At 44.1% G+C, this 22,345-nt stretch overlaps 1 protein-coding gene across 8 annotated transcripts in view; it reads left to right on the plus strand.

Annotated features, from left to right (window-relative positions):
- Window positions 1-22,345, plus strand: part of MARF1 (meiosis regulator and mRNA stability factor 1) — a 586,552-nt gene that overhangs the window by 146,790 nt on the left and 417,417 nt on the right. The window lies entirely within an intron of this gene.

Genomic DNA, 22,345 nt, shown 5'->3' on the forward strand with positions numbered 1-22,345 from the left:
TGAATGAAATGCAAAGGTGAGTTAGGAGTTGCTCGGGGGAAAAGCTGCGTCATATTTACAAAGTGGCGCAATGCTTTCATTGCGCAACTTTGTAACCCCTTGTGCCTAATTATGCCTGCGCCTGGCAGAATGTATGCAAGGGGGAGGGCATTCGGGCACTTGGAGGGGCCGTAAAAATGGTGCAAAAGAATCTGAGATTCATTTGCGCCATTTTTATCGGCATTTAACACCTGCTAAGGGCAGGCGTTAAAAAGAGGCTTCCATTGATTACAATGGGCCCTCCGGGTGCTTTGCTGGATTAGCGTCATAATTGTTTAAGCTAATCCTGCAAAGCGCCGGACTAGCATAAAAAATGTTGACGCTAGTCACCCTAACTACCACCATGGTGCTCCGTATTTTAAATATGTCGCTAAACTGTGGCGTTATGGGGGCACCAGAAAAGTGGAGTTGCACTATGTGCAGCGCCACTTATCATAAATCTGCCCTCTAGTGCTTACTGAGGAGGTGTTGAAGGGACATAAATAAAAAAAATTACATATGATCTGGTATTACTTAAATCTACATTTTGGAAATTGTATCTTTAACCTTTTTGTGCATTTTTAGTGCCCTAACTTATACCTTGTGTAATACAAATAAAATAATGACTTACATCTTCACAGTGCTTTCTGTCACAGCTGTGACCTCGTGGCACTGAAAATACACAAGTCCCTATTCTCCACTGCACCAACCAAGATTGAATTCTGTGACTGTCTTGTTACACACAGACCTCTGCAGTGCATTAACTAATAGAGGTTTCATAATGCACTACAGTGCATTTCCCAATGACTAACCACTTTCTTGTATTTATTTTTCCTTTAAGCTGCCTGTTATTTTATATGTAGCTAACTGACCGTGCCCCTTAACCCTGCCTACATTGGCCCTAGGCAGCAATTTGTGCGCCAGCGCAGGGGGAAAGGGCATGAATGCACTGTAATTAATAAATACTATGCATTCCTGCCCTTTTATATTGGCGTAGGGCAGTGTGGCAAGAAGACTTGCGGCGCTGCCCACGCAAATTCATCATAAATGAGGGCCTTTGTTTTTAGCCACACCCTTGACCACGCCCCCACACTCCACCGACCTTTGGTTTGCTAAACACTGTTTCATATTATATCCTTGCCGTAAAAATGATTTGCAGTGGGAATTGGGGATATTTATGATGATGAGTACCAGGTTCTAGAATTTTCTGTCAGGAGCGGATCCTTAAGCCTAAAAAAACGTTTGAGAGGGGGTCCCGGCATCAAAATGTTTGAAGACCTCTGCCCTACTCTGATCACCCTGCTTTGAGTTGCACGCTGACATGCCAGTAAGATTCACCATGGCCGTAGAGGTGGAAAAGTGTTGATGGCTGTGGCTAATGTCGCATTGTCTGGTGTCTGGCTTTTTCTCAGAGCAACCTCCGACCCCTTCCTCTGCATTGTTCTGGAAAGCCACATCCGCCACCTCTCAGCTCCTAATTGGCTGTTGTGTTCGGCAGTATTGCAGTACCAACCTGTGTACATAGTACATATGGTTGCAAAAAGGTATTTGAATGACATGTATGAGCAGCATCACTGAATGCATGCACTGGAGGCTGGTTAGCTGATCATTTTACCATGTATTGCATCCCCCCCCATCCCCCAGTTCCCGTTTAGCCTCCTTTGTATCACCCAGTTTGGTTTCAGGATGTTGGTGCGGGACCGAGGGTTCCAAAATGTTTGGATCTGTGGGGGCACCCTTCACAGGGCCTCGGCCTGTATTTTGTTATTCCAGACCTTTGACTCAAATTATAATCCCTGTTGCCAGTTATTTGCGTTAGTTGTTGGGTAGCTTTGTTTAATGGGCAACGGGCCTAAAGAACTGTTAATAATTTGTATGTGTGTGCCCGATCCAGCTTGCTGGTCACATCTGGATTCCCCCCATGTCAGTATGAACAGATGTCTTGGTTTTTTTGGAGACCTAGTGATGTTTTACTTCATTTCTCTACAAGTTACATTGCATTTAACAAATGTCTTGATGTTCAGTTTTATATGTTGGTGAGCATTGTCAATGAAGTCATTAGGCACTCCTTGCCCGAGGCATAATTATAGTCCTACAGCTATGTGCATGGAATGGTTTTCAAAGTCTTTTCAATCTATATAAATGAATGCTAAGGACATCAACCCAATACGTATGCTAGCCCTTCAGTTATGCGCAGGGCCACTGGAATTATGTTGCAAGAAAAGTCCATTTACAATGCCAATAGCTCTAATTCAAGCAAATGCAAGACCAATTGCATTGTAGATGCTTGTTTAGTATATGGTTTAGCCCTCCCCTAGGGCCCTCACTATTTACTGTTGCTTTTACTAATACCTATTGCTTTCTATGTGTAGGAAGTTGGCTCTGTATGTGCTATTTCAAAGTAAGGAATAGCATGCACAGAGTCCAAGGGTTCCCCTTAGAGGTAAGATAGTGGCAAAAAGAGATAATACTAATGCTCTATTTTGTGGTAGTGTGGTCGAGCAGTAGGCTTATCCAAGGAGTAGTGTTAAGCATTTGTTGTACATACACATAGACAATAAATGAGGTACACACACTCAGAGACAAATCCAGCCAATAGGTTTTTATATAGAAAAATATCTTTTCTTAGTTTATTTTAAGAACCACAGGTTCGAATTCTACATGTAATATCTCATTCGAAAGGTATTGCAGGTAAGTACTTTAGGAACTTCAAATCATCAAAATTGCATGTATACTTTTCAAGTTATTCACAAATAGCTGTTTTAAAAGTGGACACTTAGTGCAATTTTCACAGTTCCTAGGGGAGGTAAGTATTTGTTAGGTTAACCAGGTAAGTAAGACACTTACAGGGCTTAGTTCTTGGTCCAAGGTAGCCCACCGTTGGGGGTTCAGAGCAACCCCAAAGTCACCACACCAGCAGCTCAGGGCCGGTCAGGTGCAGAGTTCAAAGTGGTGCCCAAAACACATAGGCTAGAATGGAGAGAAGGGGGTGCCCCGGTTCCGGTCTGCTTGCAGGTAAGTACCCGCGTCTTCGGAGGGCAGACCAGGGGGGTTTTGTAGGGCACCGGGGGGGGGGACACAAGCCCACACAGAAATTTCACCCTCAGCAGCGCGGGGGCGGCCGGGTGCAGTGTAGAAACAAGCGTCGGGTTTGTAATGGAAGTCAATGGGAGATCTAGGGATCTCTTCAGCGCTGCAGGCAGGCAAGGGGGGGGTTCCTCGGGGAAACCTCCACTTGATCAAGGGAGAGGGACTCCTGGGGGTCACTCCTCCAGTGAAAGTCCGGTCCTTCAGGTCCTGGGGGCTGCGGGTGCAGGGTCTCTCCCAGGTGTCGGGACTTAGGATTCAAAGAGTCGCGGTCAGGGGAAGCCTCGGGATTCCCTCTGCAGGCGGCGCTGTGGGGGCTCAGGGGGGACAGGTTTTTGTACTCAGTCTTAGAGTAGTCCTGGGGTCCCTCCTGAGGTGTTGGATCGCCACCAGCCGAGTCGGGGTCGCCGGGTGCAGTGTTGCAAGTCTCACGCTTCTTGCGGGGAGCTTGCAGGGTTCTTTAAAGCTGCTGGAAACAAAGTTGCAGCTTTTCTTGGAGCAGGTCCGCTGTCCTCGGGAGTTTCTTGTCTTTTCGAAGCAGGGGCAGTCCTCAGAGGATGTCGAGGTCGCTGGTCCCTTTGGAAGGCGTCGCTGGAGCAGGATCTTTGGAAGGCAGGAGACAGGCCGGTGAGTTTCTGGAGCCAAGGCAGTTGTCGTCTTCTGGTCTTCCTCTGCAGGGGTTTTCAGCTAGGCAGTCCTTCTTCTTGTAGTTGCAGGAATCTGATTTTCTAGGGTTCAGGGTAGCCCTTAAATACTAAATTTAAGGGCGTGTTTAGGTCTGGGGGGTTAGTAGCCAATGGCTACTAGCCCTGAGGGTGGGTACACCCTCTTTGTGCCTCCTCCCAAGGGGAGGGGGTCACAATCCTAACCCTATTGGGGGAATCCTCCATCTGCAAGATGGAGGACTTCTAAAAGTCAGAGTCACCTCAGCTCAGGACACCTTAGGGGCTGTCCTGACTGGCCAGTGACTCCTCCTTGTTGCTTTCTTTGTTCCCTCCAGCCTTGCCGCCGAAAGTGGGGGCCGTGGCCGGAGGGGGCGGGCAACTCCACTAAGCTGGAGTGCCCTGCTGGGCTGTGACAAAGGGGTGAGCCTTTGAGGCTCACCGCCAGGTGTTACAGCTCCTGCCTGGGGGAGGTGTTAGCATCTCCACCCAGTGCAGGCTTTGTTACTGGCCTCAGAGTGACAAAGGCACTCTCCCCATGGGGCCAGCAACATGTCTCTGGTGTGGCAGGCTGCTGGAACTAGTCAGCCTACACAGACAGTCGGTTAAGTTTCAGGGGGCACCTCTAAGGTGCCCTCTGGGGTGTATTTTGCAATAAAATGTACACTGGCATCAGTGTGCATTTATTGTGCTGAGAAGTTTGATACCAAACTTCCCAGTTTTCAGTGTAGCCATTATGGTGCTGTGGAGTTCGTGTTTGACAGACTCCCAGACCATATACTCTTATGGCTACCCTGCACTTACAATGTCTAAGGTTTTGTTTAGACACTGTAGGGGTACCATGCTCATGCACTGGTACCCTCACCTATGGTATAGTGCACCCTGCCTTAGGGCTGTAAGGCCTGCTAGAGGGGTGTCTTACCTATACTGCATAGGCAGTGAGAGGCTGGCATGGCACCCTGAGGGGAGTGCCATGTCGACTTACTCGTTTTGTCCTCACTAGCACACACAAGCTGGCAAGCAGTGTGTCTGTGCTGAGTGAGAGGTCTCCAGGGTGGCATAAGACATGCTGCAGCCCTTAGAGACCTTCCTTGGCATCAGGGCCCTTGGTACTAGAAGTACCAGTTACAAGGGACTTATCTGGATGCCAGGGTCTGCCAATTGTGGATACAAAAGTACATTTTAGGTGAAGGAACACTGGTGCTGGGGCCTGGTTAGCAGGGTCCCAGCACTCTTCTCAGTCAAGTCAGCATCAGGCAAAAAGTGGGGAGTAACTGCAACAGGGAGCCATTTCTTTACACTATGCTATTTACTGATTGCTAATATTTATATAATAGTGTGTGTGGGGTATTGTCTATACCGTATTTTAGTATTTGTGTTACCATTATAAAGTACCTTTATTTTTGTAACACTGTGGTTCTTAAATATGTGTAAGTGCTGTGTGACTATAGTGGTATTGCATTAGCTTTGCATGTTTCCTCGATAAGTCTTGGTTGCTCATCCACACCTACTTCTGGAGAGCCCTGGCTTCCTAGACACTGCCTACACCTTACTTATAGGGGATACTTTGTTTAAGATGATAACACCATTGGTGCTCACCACAAACCAGGCCAGCTTCCTACAAAGTTTGACTGCATTTTACCACCTGTCAAGTAACTACCTCCTTCTTCCTGAACTTTAATGAACACATGCATAAGGAGCCTTTACAAATGACTCCCTTGACGGCCACATGAGGCTTAGGAAGACCTGTCTTTCATGCACCTTTAGCTCACTCACTGTGCTAAATCCAACTCCTTCCAGCTTGTGAGTACAAGCTGGCGGGCCTATTCCTGCAAATGGGTGAGCATAACCACCTTTGAAACTAAGGCAGACCCTCTGGGGACTTTTTGTGAAGTTCTCTAAAGAGAACGTCCTAAACTATGAAGAGGGGTATTTTTTGGCACACAGGGTAGTCCGTGAGAATGTAGCATATGTCCCAGCCACTGTTATGTGCAGTGCTGTGACTGTAATGCACTTATCATACAACAAACTGAACATTTACTAATTTGAAATGAAGGATGACCTTGGCAAGGAAGTCAAACCTTGACCCATACGTGTCATAGTAATTCAGTGAAGGCACAGCACCAATGGGTTTGAATCTATAGGTGTAGATGATTTCATGGCATGTGTATCTGTACTACCTTCACTATCTGCCTTCTACCTATGCAATATCCATGGGAGTCCTCACTAAGCCTGTAGAATTGCCAATTGAACCTATACTAATGCCTTCCGTCACTAGCTACTTGAAGCTCAAGAAAATATCTTTTATGTGCACATACTGTGCTAAATCCGACTCCCTCCAGTTTGTGGATGCAAGTTGGCGGTGTCCTAGTATGTCTTCTGAGGCCTATTCCTCGAACTGAGTGAGCATATCTGCCATTGAAACTAAGGCAGGCATGCTGGTGAATACTACCTAAGGTCTCTAAAGTAAAAAGTCAAACAAATATCATCCACACTTCTACTTTTGCTTTAAAAGTGAAGCTACAAATTGAGTTTGTACACTTTCAAAGCAAGTAGAAATGTTCCTGAATGTCCTGCAGGACATTTGTTTGACTTACTAAATATACTCTAGCTCTTGTTGGCAATCAGGGTGGTCCTTGTGTAGCATAAATAAGTTCCCTAACAAGAACTTCAAAATTCAGTCACGCCTTTAACATGTTTCCACACAGAGTACTCTGTGACAGCATGGCATATGTTCTGTCCACTAGTGTGTGCAGTGTGGGGACAATAATGCACATTAATCGTTGAACAGAACACCAATAACGTTCTGACGGCGGATAAAGGTGTCTAACAGGCCATATGGCAGTCCACGTTTTCCTGAAGTAGATGAGCTAAAATTCTGTAGCTGCTTGCGTAACAAAGTAATGGCCCATTGACGTTAGGTATCCGTGCACAGCCATTGAAAAGTTTACCCAAAGGCTGCTCCACCTTAGTCACTTTCCCAGAAGTTTGCTTTAGAATGGTACAACATAAAGCAAGTGGGAAAACTGACTTGGCGGAGATGGACATTAAGCATTAGACTACTGCTTTTTCCCTGCTTCGAGCACACTTCACATCAACAACATGGTTGATCCTTTTTAGGTGTTTTAGGAATGCGATCAGCAGTGTCGCTCCTGCAGCCTTGCCATATCTTCCAGGACATAAGATGTGGAGGCTGCTGCTTCTGTAGCAGCAGTGAGGCTTTCAATCACAAACTACTGAAAGTCAAGGAAAGGCAAGAGTCTTCCTGTGGTTGTCTAACAATAAACAACATACGCTTTGTGTTGCCATCTGGGTCAAGTGCAAGTTTTACGACTCTCATTGTATGGTTGAAGAAGTTGGTTATTCTTGTCCACTGCGCCCATCTACTTACTGTAATCAAGTATACAGGTAAGCTTCAGCCATCTGATCCCAAACTGTGATGGGGAAAGTGCTCTCATCATGAATTGGGGTGAGCACGTACACATCATACCTATCTGAAAACTTGACTATAAGCAGCATGTTGGAATGCAATGCAGTAGTCGGGGATTTCTGGGGCTTCTTGCAAACAAGCTCCTGCAGGAATCCTTTGCAGTGACAGTGAATTGTACAGCAAGCCACAGTGCCAGTTTTGTAGAGCTCACTGAACAGCTTAACTCCTATATAGAAAATGTCCACATAAAGGTTCTAATCTTTGTGAAGGAGTGGCTGGAAAGCTCCCATACAATCTTCCTTGTGACCCCTAGCGTGGGAGGGCAACCTACGGGGCTTAGTGTGGAGTCCTTCCCTGTATACACACACAAGCTGTACACATAGCCAGTAGAGCTGTCACACAGCATGTACACCTTGATGCCATAGCACGATTGCAAGTAAACAATGTACTGCCTGAACAGCAGCTGCCTTTTGTACAGGATCAAGTACTCATCGGTTGCTATATTCTTTTCTGGAGTATAGATCTCTGGAATCCTGGCAGACAAATGTTCCACAATGTGACAAATTTTGAACAACTTGTCATGGTCTGGATGGTCCCAGGGCAATGCAGTAGAACTGTGATTGAAATACAGCATGGACTACAATTGCCAAAAAACAATCTGATCATGTACGGTGCGAAGATGGTGGGGTTACCAAAACTGTACGAGTCATCCAGTAGAACAGATAGATAGGTTTCTGCACTAACCCCATTTTGAGCGCAAGGCTCAAAAATATCTTCAACTCTGCCAGCTAAGTGGAAGTCCATTAACATATCCTATAACGGGGCCCTAGAGTGCCTCCATGCTTCCTCAGAAGTTGTTCGGCACGCAAATTTGTTTGCTGCACAATTTGCTGCAGGAAGTAAACATCCAAAAAGAGATGAACGTAATCAATTGGCAAAAAGTTGGCCGTATTGACTTTACATCAAGTGTCACCAGCAAAAGGTGGAATTTGGATCTGAACTAAATTGAGGGGCGGCCAAGAGAGCACTCTGTCTGTGCTTGCAGCCACATGCACATGCTCTCTGGGATGGGCTAACCTACTATTCCGCTGTATAGACTGTGCTTGCAAAGGGACAGCACTACTGTCATAGTCTATCTCCGAATCACAGGGAGAGGAGTCATCGTATGGGTCTTCGCCGCCTGAAAAATAAATTTCAAATTCTGCTCCATTGTCCTCTTCCCTCAAATGCTGTCTCAGTGTCTGCTGTCTCGGTCTCTGATCCCGCCTCAGAGCTGTCCTCCATAACCTGAGTTAGGGCTTGAGCAGCAGTCATCCAACAAGCCGCCATCTCTGCTACTGGCTAAACTGTCCCTCTAAAACACTAGCCTACGTAGAAGGCAGATATATTGTTCACAAAACTGCTGGTGGGTTTGTGTGATGCATGCAACATTAAATGTTGGTCACCATACTTTCTTGTGTCAAACAGCAGGTTCTCTAAAGACACTGGAAAAAAAAAAAGCAAAAAAAGACACACTGTTACTTCATCTTGCCACATATCCATCATCACAGCCTTTAGTGTTAGCAGGCATATTAACCCTCTGTGCAATTGTATGTCGAAACTACTACAAAACGCTGATCTCTCTCTTGCAGGAGGGTAATCACGAGTTATTTTGATGTTTTCATTATTGCACAAATGTGTGTGTGTCTGTGTGTGCCCACATCAGGCCTCAAAAAATCATAAAAATTTTATTAGACCTGCAGGTCGAGTAACTTGAATAATCTACTCAACCATAACTGTAATGTATTTGACCCGTAAACGGGTCTCAACTTTTGTGATCCTAGTCAAATATTTTAGTTTATAGAATCGCCTTTTTCTTCATTGTCACATGAGTGCACCTTCAAATACGTGAGCCCAGTATTTCTCCTATACAAAAAACGTCTTTGTTTGATTAAATAGACTAAATATTAAGCCCATATATAGGAAGCACATGATCAATTACTTGCCTTACTAATAGCATTGCCGTCAGGGCAGGATTGTTTCCCAGTTTGTTTAAACACTCACTTTTAATAAAATTACTAAAGAATGATGTAGTTTCATACTGTCATTTACAGGCAACATTTCAGAGAAATGTCCAAAAACCTTCCCACCAGCTTGCAGCTTTACTGATAAAACTGTATAATGTATTAACAATCTGTGAAAATCGGGTTTCAGAAAACACATTTATTCTTTGCACATAACCAAGTAACATGTTCGGATTTATTTTCAGCCTATTAAAATATTTTTTTTCATCACACAGAAGTACAAACAGTGGGCTTCCACAACTACTGAAATATATTTTGGAAATGTTTGTACAGTTGACTTAGCTATTTAAATGTGTGTTAAGAAAAATCTGACAAAATCCTGGAACTCTGGTGAGAAGGAAAATTTATTGTAAGACAAACTGACTTTTGACCTCTGTCTCTGAACACAGAGCAATTGTGCCAAGAAGAGCATTTAAAGGCTTCTTTATTGCTCCTCCACTTTGACTAAACAGAACACCTGTTCTTTGTATATGTAATCACTTTTTTGTATATGTGCAGTTTCCCATGCATGTATAAAAAAAAAAATATATATATATGTATATATATGTGTCTATATATATATGTCTATATATATGTCTATATATAATGTGTGTATATATATTTAATGTGTGTGTATATATATTTAATGTGTGTATATATAAATGTGTGTCTATATATATATATATTGTGTGTGTATATATATATATATATATATATATTGTGTGTGTGTGTATATATATATATATATATATTGTGTGTGTATATATATATATATATATATATATATATATATTGTGTGTGTATATATATATATATTGTGTGTGTGTGTGTGTATATATATATATATATATATATATATATATATATGTGTGTGTGTGTGTATATGCAGATTCATATGCTCTGCACAGTTCCTGCCATCTAGTGTTGGGCTCGGAGTGTTAGAAGTTGTTTTTCTTCGAAGAAGTCTTTTCGAGTCACGGGACCGAGTGGCTCCTCCTTTTCGGCTCCATCTCGCATGGCATCGACTCCATCTTAGATTGTTTTCTTTCCGCCATTGGGTTCGGAAGTGTTCCTCTTCAATCCGGCTGTCTGATTCGGAAAACTTCTAAAATCACCGAAATCCGTCAGTATTATTCTCGATCGCACCCCATCTTGCAATCGACACCTCGGTACCAGCGGACACGCCTTCGGTTGCCCTTCGGGGCACCCGTGCCCAACCTGGGCCTGGTCGGCCCGACTGCAAGAAGCGTCGAAGCCTCATGGACCGGACCCCGTTCCGATTCTGCCCTCGGTGCCGCGCAAAGTATCCCTACACGGATCAACATTGGGTCTGTAATCTGTATTTGTCACCAGATCACTGAGAGGATACTTGTGAGGCCTGCAGGTCCTATTCCAAGAAGACCATGAGGCATCGAAGGGTGAGAAGGCTATAAATGGCATCCAAGAGCACCGAACACCTCGACGCGGAAGAAGAGGAGATGATCCACACTGCCATCTCCGTTCAAGGATCCAATTCGGACGAATCCGACGTCGACCGACCACCGACAGCAGGCCAGCACATGAGTACGCCTGCCCCGACCCACACCAAGACCAAACAAAAGGCCTCGGGGACGCCACTGCCGGAAGGCCATGGCTCCACCTGGAAAAAATCAGGCGGAGGCCAAGCAACACCTTCGGCACCGAAAAAGGCCACACCCGCATCGAAGTCTTCGGAGAAAAATTAGACACCGACCAGTCAAGTCGAGACCCCGAAAGTCTCTTTCCGAACCAAAGCCTACTATCACCCTGGGCATTTCGGTACCAAAAAAAACAGCTTCGGAGCTGAAAAAACATTCATATACTGAGGAACAGCGACTTTCTAAACAGCTTTAAGAAAGCCATAGATTTGAGGAAGAATTTCAACAAATGGAGGAATTTGATGACAGACAGGCTAGGATACAGATCCACAAGGATACTGGCAAGATCCTCACAGCACCTCCCCTCAAATTCAAAAGAAAGCTGTCTTTCCAAGGACGTTAGGACACTGATCAGCCAAAGGCTATAGTGCCAAGAGAGCAATCTCCGCCACGCCAGTTTTCCCCAGCACAGTCTCCTCCTCAATCATCTCAGAGAACTGTTTATCCACCTTCTACACCTACTGCACAGTCACCCACACACACTGTGCAGTCACATCAGGACACAGACCCGTGGGATCTTTATGATGACCCGGTGTCAGACAACAGCCCAGAGTGCTATCCGCCTAACCCCTCTCCACCTGAAGATAGCACCTCCTACACACAGGTTTTGGCTAGGGCTGCAGCTTTCCACAATGTAAGCATGCACACGGAACCGCTAGAGGACGACTTTCTTTTTAATACATTGTCCTCAACACACACAACATACCAACGTCTACCCATGCTCCCAGGTATGCTCAAACATGCCCAACAGATTTTTCAGGCACCGGTTAAGGGAAGGGCCATAACCCCAAGGGTAGAAAAGAAGTATAAACCACCACCTTCTGACCCGATATTTATCACGCAACAGCTGCCCCCAGATACTGTAGTTGTCAGCGCAGCGAGGAAAAGGGCCAACTCGCAGTCCTCTGGAGATGCACCCCCTCCAGATAAGGGAAGTAAAAAGTTTAATTCGGCAGGAAAGAGGGTAGCGTCCCAAGCAGCCAATCAGTGGCGCATAGCGAACTCACAGGCCCTCCTCGCAAGATATGACAGGGCTCATTGGGATGAGATGAAGGACATTATTCAACATCTCCCCAAAGAATACCAAAAAAGAGCTCAGCAGGTAGTAGAGGAGGGACAAGCAATAACGAATAACCAGATAAGGTCTGCTTTAGATTCAGCTGATACAGCCGCAAGAACAATAAATACTGCAGTTACCATTAGACGCCATGCATGGCTCAGATCATCAGGTTTTAAAGCTGAGATTCAACAGGCGGTACTCAACATGCCATTGAACCAACAACAGTTATTCAGCACACAGGTGGACACAGCCATAGAAAAAATGAAAAAGGATACTGACCCAGCCAAAGCGATGGGAGCGCTTTACTCATCCCAAAACAGAGGGACATTTAGGAAGCGCAGTATAGGTGGGGTTTCAGGCCACAGCCATCAGAACCAGCCACCTCACAAACAAAGCCCTCCTATCAATCACAGTATCAAAGAGGGGGGTTTCGAGGGTCCTTCAGAGGGCAATTTCCCAAATCCAGGGGAAAATTCCAATCAACAAAGCAAGCCACTAACATTAAGCAGTGACTTTGCCATCACCTTCCCCCAACACACATCCCCTTTGGGAGGAAGACTGAAAATGTTCCACAATCAATGGTCACACATCACAACAGACAGATGGGTACTATCAATTATCCAACATGGTTACTGCATAGAATTCACACATTTTCCTCCAGATATTCCCCCAAAAGCGCACAAACTATTGTCGCAACATCTAGCAATGTTACAAACAGAGATGCAGGCACTATTAACAAAACAAGCCATAGAACAAGTACCTCATCAACAAAAAGGAACAGGGGTCTATTCCCTGTACTTCCTCATTCCCAAAAAGGACAAAACGCTAAAGCCAATCTTAGATCTCAGGACTCTCAACCTATACATTCAATCAGAACACTTTCACATGGTGACACTATAAGATGTAGTCCCATTACTGAAACAGGGAGAATACATGTCAACACTGGATTTAAAAGATGCGTATTTTCACATACCCATCCATCAAGCTCACAGAAAATACCTCAGGTTTGTTATACAAGGAAAACATTACCAATTCAAGGTATTACTCTTCGGGATAACAAAAGCCCCCCGAGTATTTACAAAATGCCTTACCGTAGTAGCCGCATACATAAGGAGACAACACATGCATGTATTGCCATATCTCGACGATTGGCTAATAAAGGCCAACACTCAAAAACAGTGTCAACATCACACACGTTATATAATAGATACCCTACACACACTAGGGTTTTTGATAAATTATCAAAAATCACACTTTCAACCATCCCAAATCAGCAGTACTTGGGAGCTACACTCAAAAGGCGATTGCAAGTCCAAGCCCACAAAGGATGCAATCATTCCACTCCATAGTGCCAAAAATACAACCAAATCCAAATCAGCACTACACAGTCCGATTTGTGATGAAACTCCTAGGCATGATGGCAACATGCATCTCAATTGTCCCAAACGCCGTGTTACACATGTGGCCCTTACAACAGTGCCTTACAGAACAATGGTCTTAAGCACAGGGTCATCTCCAAGATCTAGTATTGATAGACCGCCAAATACACTATTCGCTTCAGTGGTGGAATCCCACAAATTTAAACAAAGTGCAGCCTTTTCAAGACCCTGTGCCTCAAGCCATTCTGACTACAGACGCATCAATGATTCGGTGGGGAGCACACCTCAACAATCAGTGTACAGGGACAGTGGACAGCAAGCAAAAGCAGCTTCACATAAATCACTTAGAGCTGCTAGCAGTCTTTCTAGCACTAAGAGCGTTTCAACCTCTTCTGGCTCACAAACCCATTCTTGTCAAAACAGACAATATGACAACATTGTACTGCTTAAACAAACGGAACACACTCATTGCAACTTTGCCTCCCAGCACAAAAAAGTTGGCATTGGGCAATTCACAACAACATTTGCCTAATAGCTCAGTACATTCCAGAGATTCACAATCAATTAGCAGACAACCTTAGCCGGGATCACCAGCAAACTCATGAGTGGGAAATACATCCCCAGGTACTACACAAACACTTTCGTCAGTGGGGGACACCAGACATAGATCTGTTCGCCACAAACCAAAATGCCAAAACTTTGCGTCCAGGTACCCACACCCTCAGTCCAAGGGCAATGCTCTATGCATCAACTGGTCAGGAATATTTGCCTACGCTTTTCCACCTCTCCCACTCATTCCATTTCTAGTCAACAAACTATGTCAAAACAAACTCAAACTAATACTTATAACACCAACGTGGGCACGCCAACCATGGTACACCACACTGTTGGACCTCTCAGTAGTACCTCACGTCAAGCTTCCAAACAGACCAGATCTGTTAATGCAACACAAACAGCAGATCAGACACCCCAATCCAGCAATGCTCAATATAGCAATCTGGCTCCTGAAATCTTAGAGTTTGGCTATCTGAATCTTCCAAACGAGTGTATGGAAGTCATTAAACAGGCAGGAAAACCTACCACCAGGCAGTGTTATGCTAACAAGTGGAAAAGATTTGTTTTCTACTGCCAAGCAAAACACATCACACCTTTGGATGCGTCCATACAAGACATCGTAGGTTATTTACTACACCTACAAAAAGCAAATCTAGCTTTTTCATCCATCAAAATACACCTCACTGCAATTTTGCCTTATTTGCAAAATAAACAGACAAAATCCCTATTTAGATTACCAGTCATTAAAGCCTTCATGGAAGGCCTAAAACAAATCACACCTCCAAGAACTCTACCAGTACCATCGTGGAATCTTAATATTGTACTTACACTACTCATGGGTCCACCATTTGAACCCATGCACTCTTGTCAGATCCAATTCTTAACTTGGAAAGTGGCATTTCTAGTAGCAATCACTTCATTACAAAAGAGTTAGTGAAATACAGGCTTTCACTATTGAAGAACCATTTTATACAAGTACACAAACATAAAGTGGTTCTCCGCACAAACCCAAAATTTCTACCAAAAGTAATTTCGCCGTTTCACTTAAACCAAACAGTGGAACTCCCAGTCTTCTTCTCACAGCCAGACTCAGTGGCAGAAAGAGCACTGCATACATTAGATATAAAAAGAGCTCTAATGTATTACATCGACAGAACAAAAGCATTTCGTAAAACTAAACAGTTTGTTGCATTCCAGAAACCCCATACTGGTAACCCTATATCCAAACAAGGCATAGCCAGATGGATAGTGAAATGTATAGAAACTTGTTACCTGAAAGCTAAAAGACAACTGCTCATTACACCAAAGGCACACTCCACTAGAAAGAAAGGAGCAACAATGGCCTTTCTAGAAAACATACCAATGACAGAGATTTGTATGGCAGCCACTTGGTCCACACCTCATACTTTTACCAAGCATTACTGTGTAGATGTGTTAGCAACACAACAAGCCACAGTAGGACAGGCTGTACTAAGAACATTATTTCAAACAACTTCAACTTCTACAGGCCGACCACCGCTTTGGGGAGGATTACTGCTTTGTAGTCTATGCATAGCATGTGTATCTGCAGCTACACATGCCACTGAACGGAAAATGTCACTTACCCAGAGTACATCTGTTCGTGGCATGTTCCGCTGCAGATTCACATGCTCCCTCCCTCCTCCCCGGGAGCCTGTAGCCATTTAAGTTATAATTAGAAATTGTACATATGTATATAAATATTCCTTGACGTACACTTTGTACATACATCTCTATCCCATTGCATGGACATCTTTCTATTCTCACTCAATCACTCCTACCTTACCCTCTGCGGGAAAACCATCTAAGATGGAGTCTATGCCCATTCGCAATGGAGCCGAAAAGGAGGAGCCACTCGGTCCTGTTACTCGAAAAGACTTCTTCGAAGGAAAACAACTTGTAACACTCCGAGCCCAACACTAGATGGCAGGAACTGTGCATAGCATGTGAATCTGCAGCGGAACATGCCACGAACAGATGTACACTGGGTAAGTGACATTATATATATATATATATATATATATATATATAATGTATGTGAATATATATGTATATAGGTGTGTGTGTATATATATTTTTCACTGTAGTTGGGTTCTGAATGTACTCGTACAAAACCATAGAAATTCAGCAGTTATAGTTAGAATTATTTTAATTAACTATAACTTGTGCCCTAAGGTAACTATAACTCGCACCTGTGCCATGCACAGTTTGCTTATCAGTAATTTTATTGCAAATGTTGCAGTGAGAATATCAAAGATGCCGTACAAGATTTCATCAATGATATAATATGTTGAGTAATTCGCTGTGCATGGAGAAGGCACAAGTTATAGTTACCTTAGGGTGCAAGTTATAGTTACTTAAAGAACTCTAATTTCTATGGTTTTGTATGAGTAAAATCAGAACCCAACTAGAGCGTCCGTGTGACTTGTTTTTCCCCAATGAATTGCTATGGTTTTTTTATGTAAAGCAATTTAAATTACTACACGTTATTCCAACTCCCACTTTCAGACCCACTCAAACACTCATGCACCCACTCACAGATCCACTGATGGAGACCGGCCCTTTGGCCAACTGGCGCTGCCCACATCCAAAGGCTCTGTGCGGCGGAGGTTGAAAGGGCTGCCCTGCAGCCAGGCCTTTGCAGCCAAGCCCTTACAACCACCCAACCCTGTGCCCGCATGTCCTTTGGTCGTGGGGAGTGCAGGTTGGCCACAGTTCCAGTCTCCGTTAGTGGGTCTGTGAATGAGTGGGTGCGTGAGTGAGTGGGTCTGAAAGTGAGTGTGTAAGTCTTAGTGGGTTTGAGTGGGCACTTGACTCTGAGTGCATATATGAGTGAATTAATTAGTGTATGTGTGGTTTTTCGTTAATTTGTATATAGTCACAAATTATTCATGAAAATTCCTGATTTTTCATAAATATCTTGCATGGTAGTGCCAAAATGTTTTTTTAAAACCCATAATTTGTCCCTAAAAACACACCTATATCACACCCCTGCGGTCAGGGTACCTTTAACCGGACTCCTTATGGCACATTCAATTTGGATTTTCACCCATTGGGGACCGTGCAATAAAATGATGGCCGCAACTTTCTAGTCTGGTTGCGGTCAACCAACCGCAACGCTTCTTTTCATATGCATATTCACGAATTTGACATATTATTTGTGAAGTGATATCGGCCAGAGATATACATATTTTTTTCTCCTTTTAATATCTCAAAAACTACTGAATGAACTTACACCAAATAAGCAAAAACATAATTGTGGTGGTGAAAGTTAGCTTTCTGCCACATTTGGTGTAATTCTGTCCTGCTGTTAGGGCGGTAGACATGTTTAAAGGTCCTGTCCTATGGGAATTAACATGAGAAATGCAACTTTTTTCAGCCCCGTTTTTCTCTGCCCCCTGCTTGACGGATCACCCTGAAACTTTCCTTGTGCAAGAAGAATCACTGCAACACATTTTATATTGAAAAAAAAAAAAATTGTGAAAATTCATTAAAAAATGAAAAAAAAAAAAAAAGTCCAAAACTGTGGAAAAATGGTCCTAACTGTAACTACCTAGTGGTGACTGCCAGTAGGCGATATACATAATTTCTTTTTTCTAAATGTGTGGTGTCCCTGGGGGCTGATCATGGCCCCCAGGGAAAGCAAACATCTAGGAAAATAATTAACCCCAAAGAGGCTCGGCCTGTGTATCGGAGGGCTGAGGAATCTGTTTGTAGGTGGCATCGCTGAAAAGGGGAGACTCTCCCCTTTCTAGTGATGATTCCCACCAACCTGGGGAAGGGGTAATCTAAAAACACCCAAAAACCCCACTGGACGTGGGAGCAGACCTTACCTGCTCTCGATGGCTACTCTGGTGGGGGTTCGACGTCCACGCGCCTACATGCATGTTTACTTCCTCTTGGAGATCAGGGAGGCGAAGTCAATACTGCATTAAAAAAAAATATATATATATATATATATATATATATATTCCTTTTGTACCTCTGGGCATCCAACAAAGAATTTAGTGCCCTTGAAAGACCCTACCCACACAGAATTTAGATTCATTTCTTCACTACAATGACAATATCGCTGCACTTCATCTGAAGGTTCAACAACTTTGACAAAATCTATTTTAAAAGTCTGAACCAATCTGCAGTAAGTGTGAGGGGAAAATGTTAGAAATTTGTACCAAAGCAGTAGGATCTGGACCTACGTTCAAATCTGAATTGCATTAAAATCAAGTAACAGTTATTATGCAGCAGTGGCAACAAGTAGAACACCTTAGATTTACATTTTTGCACAGCTCAAAATCTTCAAATCAAAAGAAAAATACTGAACGTCTTACTTTGTTTTTTTAAATCTATGAATAACCAGTCAATCACTGCTCTTTCAGCCATACACTTACCAGAAACTGGCTGACTACCTGTCTTATGGCTTTGCATTCCAATTCCTGTTATGCTGATGGTGCTGCAGATTTGAATCCTTAATTTTCTTCTCTGTTAATAGACTTGAAAGATAGACTCAAGTTTCGCCCTCTCTGGCTGACCATCTTTGTACAATTTATATTGTACTGTTTGAGATTTTAATCTAGTTATCCAAACCTTTACTGTACTTGTTATTGTTTGGGTCTTGCTTAACATGCTGTTCACTATTTTGGACAGCTTATGGTTTCTTATTTGAGTGTACAGCTTGGTACCACGGAAATCACTTTCAGTTTGTCTGAGGCTGTGTTATTACTCAAAGAAACATTAGTTTATGCTTAGACAATGTACTTGATCAAAAACGCTTTACAAAGGCAGTTGATTTTTCTTTTCAACCAGCACCCCAATTATATATTTTTGGCTACATTGTAAGCAGTGTAATGCCAACAAAGAGACCAATGAAAATTCTTTATCCTAATAAAGTTGCTCTGAGGATTGAGAACACTGATGAAAAGAACACCAAAATTGACTGGCTACTCATGATCTTATATCTTAACGTACATGCTGCACTTACACATCCCTGTGCCCTTTTTCCGTTGGAGCTATCAGGACTCTACTAAGCCAAAAGCAATTGTGATAAAAATGTGAATAGCTCTTTCTAACCTCGATATTTAAGTATCTGTTATTGAGGAACTATGCAACATTGGCAGTACTGCTTGATATATAGTACTGCATACTTTGCACTTCGAACAACCATTTCTTTGGGTTAACTATTAACCAGATGTACAACAGAAGTCTATATTTTTTTCATCTTTCTTCACACCACTCCTGATACTTACATTTTTAGAATATATATGCCAGGTCCTAAATCTCATTTTTCACCCCATCTGACAGACCAGCTGTAAGGAAGTGCCTTGCTATGACCTGATTAGATCCCCCACTTTTTGCCTGGTATCTGATGTGATTTTGACTGAAAGTGCACTGGGCTCCTGCTAACCAGGTCCTCTTTGCCATATCTATTTCCCAAAACTGCACAGTTGTTTCCCAATTGACAAAACCTTTAGCACCGTGTGAGTCTCCCTAGTAAATGATACCCCTGGTACCTAGGGCATGTGGTACTAAAGAGGGTCCCTAAGGGCTGCAACGCTAATTGTACCACCCTTGGGGACCCCCTCACCAAGCGCATGACAGGCTGCCACTACAGGCTGTGTCTTGGGGCAGACAAAAGTGAAAACACAACATGGCACACAGCCTGTGTGCCATGTCCCCTAATACTGTATGCAATATATGTGTCACCTCTCTAGCAGGCCTTAAAGCCCTATTGCAAGGTGTATTAAATTACATGTGAGGGTATATCTGCCCAAGCAGATGTGCCCCCGCTATGTCTTTGTTGATTCTCAGACGCAGTGATTGACCAGGGAAGCTGTTTTAGATGCATGTGCTGTTAAATGGTCAATAGGAGTTTCTCAGGTACATCATGGCTTCACTGAAGATAGGGTTGTTTACTATCAAACATCTCATATTGGTGAACCCACACTGATGCCATTGTTGGATTTACCTGTCCCTGTACCCAGAGGGCACCTTGGAGATGCCCTTGAAACCCTACTAGCCTCTGATGTGCTTGCTGACCAGCTTCTTCCAGCCTGCCACTGAGACATCATTCTGGACCACTTGGGTGAGAACCCTCTGCTCTCAGGAGGTCCAGAACAAAAGCCTGCCTGGGCAGAGGGTGTAACACCCCCTCTCACAGGATGACCTGTTGATTAGCCTTTCTAATGGCAGCAAGCCTCAAAGGGCTGCCACCTTTTGAAATGCAAATCTGGCTCCCCTCACATGAGAGGGAGCCACCCTCCCTGTCCAGAGCCCATTTAACACCTGGACAGGCAGGAAATTAGCTAGTCAGGTAGGCATGCCACCCCCAGGCTAGTACCACCCCATAGGTGGCCAGCTGTGAGGTAGACACGATTTTTAAGAAGTAGCGATCTTGGTGATGGCCTGCTTAGGAATTCTGAGACAGGGTTATGCCCACTTCCCTCTGAAAGTGGTCATCTAGGGGGCGTAGTGACCCCAAGGGTCAGTAGCCCATTGGCTACTACCCTACACATTCTTAACGCTCCTGAATTCAGTATTTAGGGGAGCCCCTGGCATCAGAGAAGTAGATCTGGACGACCTAAGATGACAAAGGACACTGAAGAGCCACGACAGGAGAATAGAAGCTGCTGATCTGGTACCAACCCTGCAGGCCTGTATGCATCCCAGGTCGAACTCTACATCAAAGGCAACTCGTCCTGCAACTGTGACTTCAGAAATCTGGGAGGACTGCCTGACTTCAGTTAAGACTCAAGACCTCCCGTGAAGAGCAGAGCTGTTCTCCAAAAACCTCCAAAGAAGGGACTCAGAAGCCTCTGGAACCCCAAAACCCGATGCCTGAGTCACTCCACTGCCATCTCAGACCCTAGGTGAAGTGGACCACCGTTGCCAACAAGGTTCCCCTGCTCCCGAGAGTCTGAGTCCATCATAGGTTCACCCCTCCTGGACTCCCCCAAGTTGCCTGAGGCCTCTGCCCACAGGCCCCCTCTCCCGCGGGCTCTGTGGTGAGAGAAACCCAACACCTATGACAACCACTGCACCCGTTGATTCTGGTCCAATGTGAAGTGGGCCCTTGGTGTCAACAAAGTCATGCAGGTTTCCTGAGCTCAATTCCACTGTAGTTTCACCCCTCCTGGGCTCCCAGACTACTCCTGCAGCCTCAGACCACAGGACCCCTCAACCGAGCGACTCTCAGACACGGAGACCCCAAAGGACACCTGCATCCGTTACCCCTGACCAGTGGAGAAGAGGACCAAAGATGCATCTACGTCCCAAAGCACTGCATGTTTGTAACCTACCCGTTGGTTGGCTTCGACTGGCCATCCAGCCAGAGCCTGCATCCTTTTTCCATGGAGACTGATCTCCATTGAAATACATTGGGCACCTGGCGCTGTACTACACCTTTACAGCCAGCCGCCCTAGTGCTATCTGGAGTGACCTATTGGTGTTGTCCTTACTATTGCCCAATACTTACCTTCAGTCTTGACGATTGGTCCCGTAAGTCATCATACAGTACCTGCTTGTAGAACTTGTTTTTTCTCCCATAGGGTAACATTGCAGAATTCAGAAATTGCACTGTGTCCACTTCTTAAAGTTAAAAGAATTCTTATTTAGAAATTTACTTACCTGAATAATTTCTTACTGATGTCTAATTATATATAAAGATACATGCTATTTATAAATTGGTTCTGGATCTCCTTCTTGAGTTGTGTGTCTTTCATTGACTGTTGTGTGTATTTGTAGATGTCTTGTACTCCTCGGTGTTAAGCCTAAGGCTGTTCGACCACACTACCCCCAAATCGAGCACATTGGGATTGCATAGCAAGCCATGTCCACTCACTAGGGACCTCCTGGACCCTTTACACAGTATTCACATAACACATAAAGGGCAAGCTTCCTTCACAAGCTTATGATGTAAGAGTTTTTTGCTCTGCTACTATCATTAGAAGGCAGTCATTGGGAAGAAGTAGCATTTTGAAACCTTCTCCTTTTGTCTGATAACCATAGCATATACAATTTGGACATGTGACAGTACCCCATTTCAGTTTGTGGCAATTGCTCATCAAATTCTCAGAGTATAAGCCAGAGCATTGCACCTCAGTTTTCATCACAAGCCTAGACCAGATTCTGAGTTAACAGGTGCTTTCCCCCTTAGTTCCCAAACTCTTGGTGAAGGTCTCAAAGGAAGGGACTGCTCTCTCCTTTACTTTAAAGTTTTTTTCCGTGTGGATGCTGTTATTTGCCAATTGCATATACATTGAATATTGAAGCCATAGGGGAAATTACAAGCATTGCCCACTTGTGAATGTTATTTTTTGTCAGACTTGTCCTTTAGTTATCCCTTAAGCTATTTGAGTTGGCAGATGCTAGTAACTGGTTTGTGGCATGATCTAGGATCCTGCACTTTGTACTTCAATTCCAATG

The sequence above is a fragment of the Pleurodeles waltl genome, chromosome 10 (assembly GCF_031143425.1).
Source record: "Pleurodeles waltl isolate 20211129_DDA chromosome 10, aPleWal1.hap1.20221129, whole genome shotgun sequence".
NCBI classification, from domain to species: Eukaryota; Metazoa; Chordata; class Amphibia; order Caudata; family Salamandridae; genus Pleurodeles; species Pleurodeles waltl.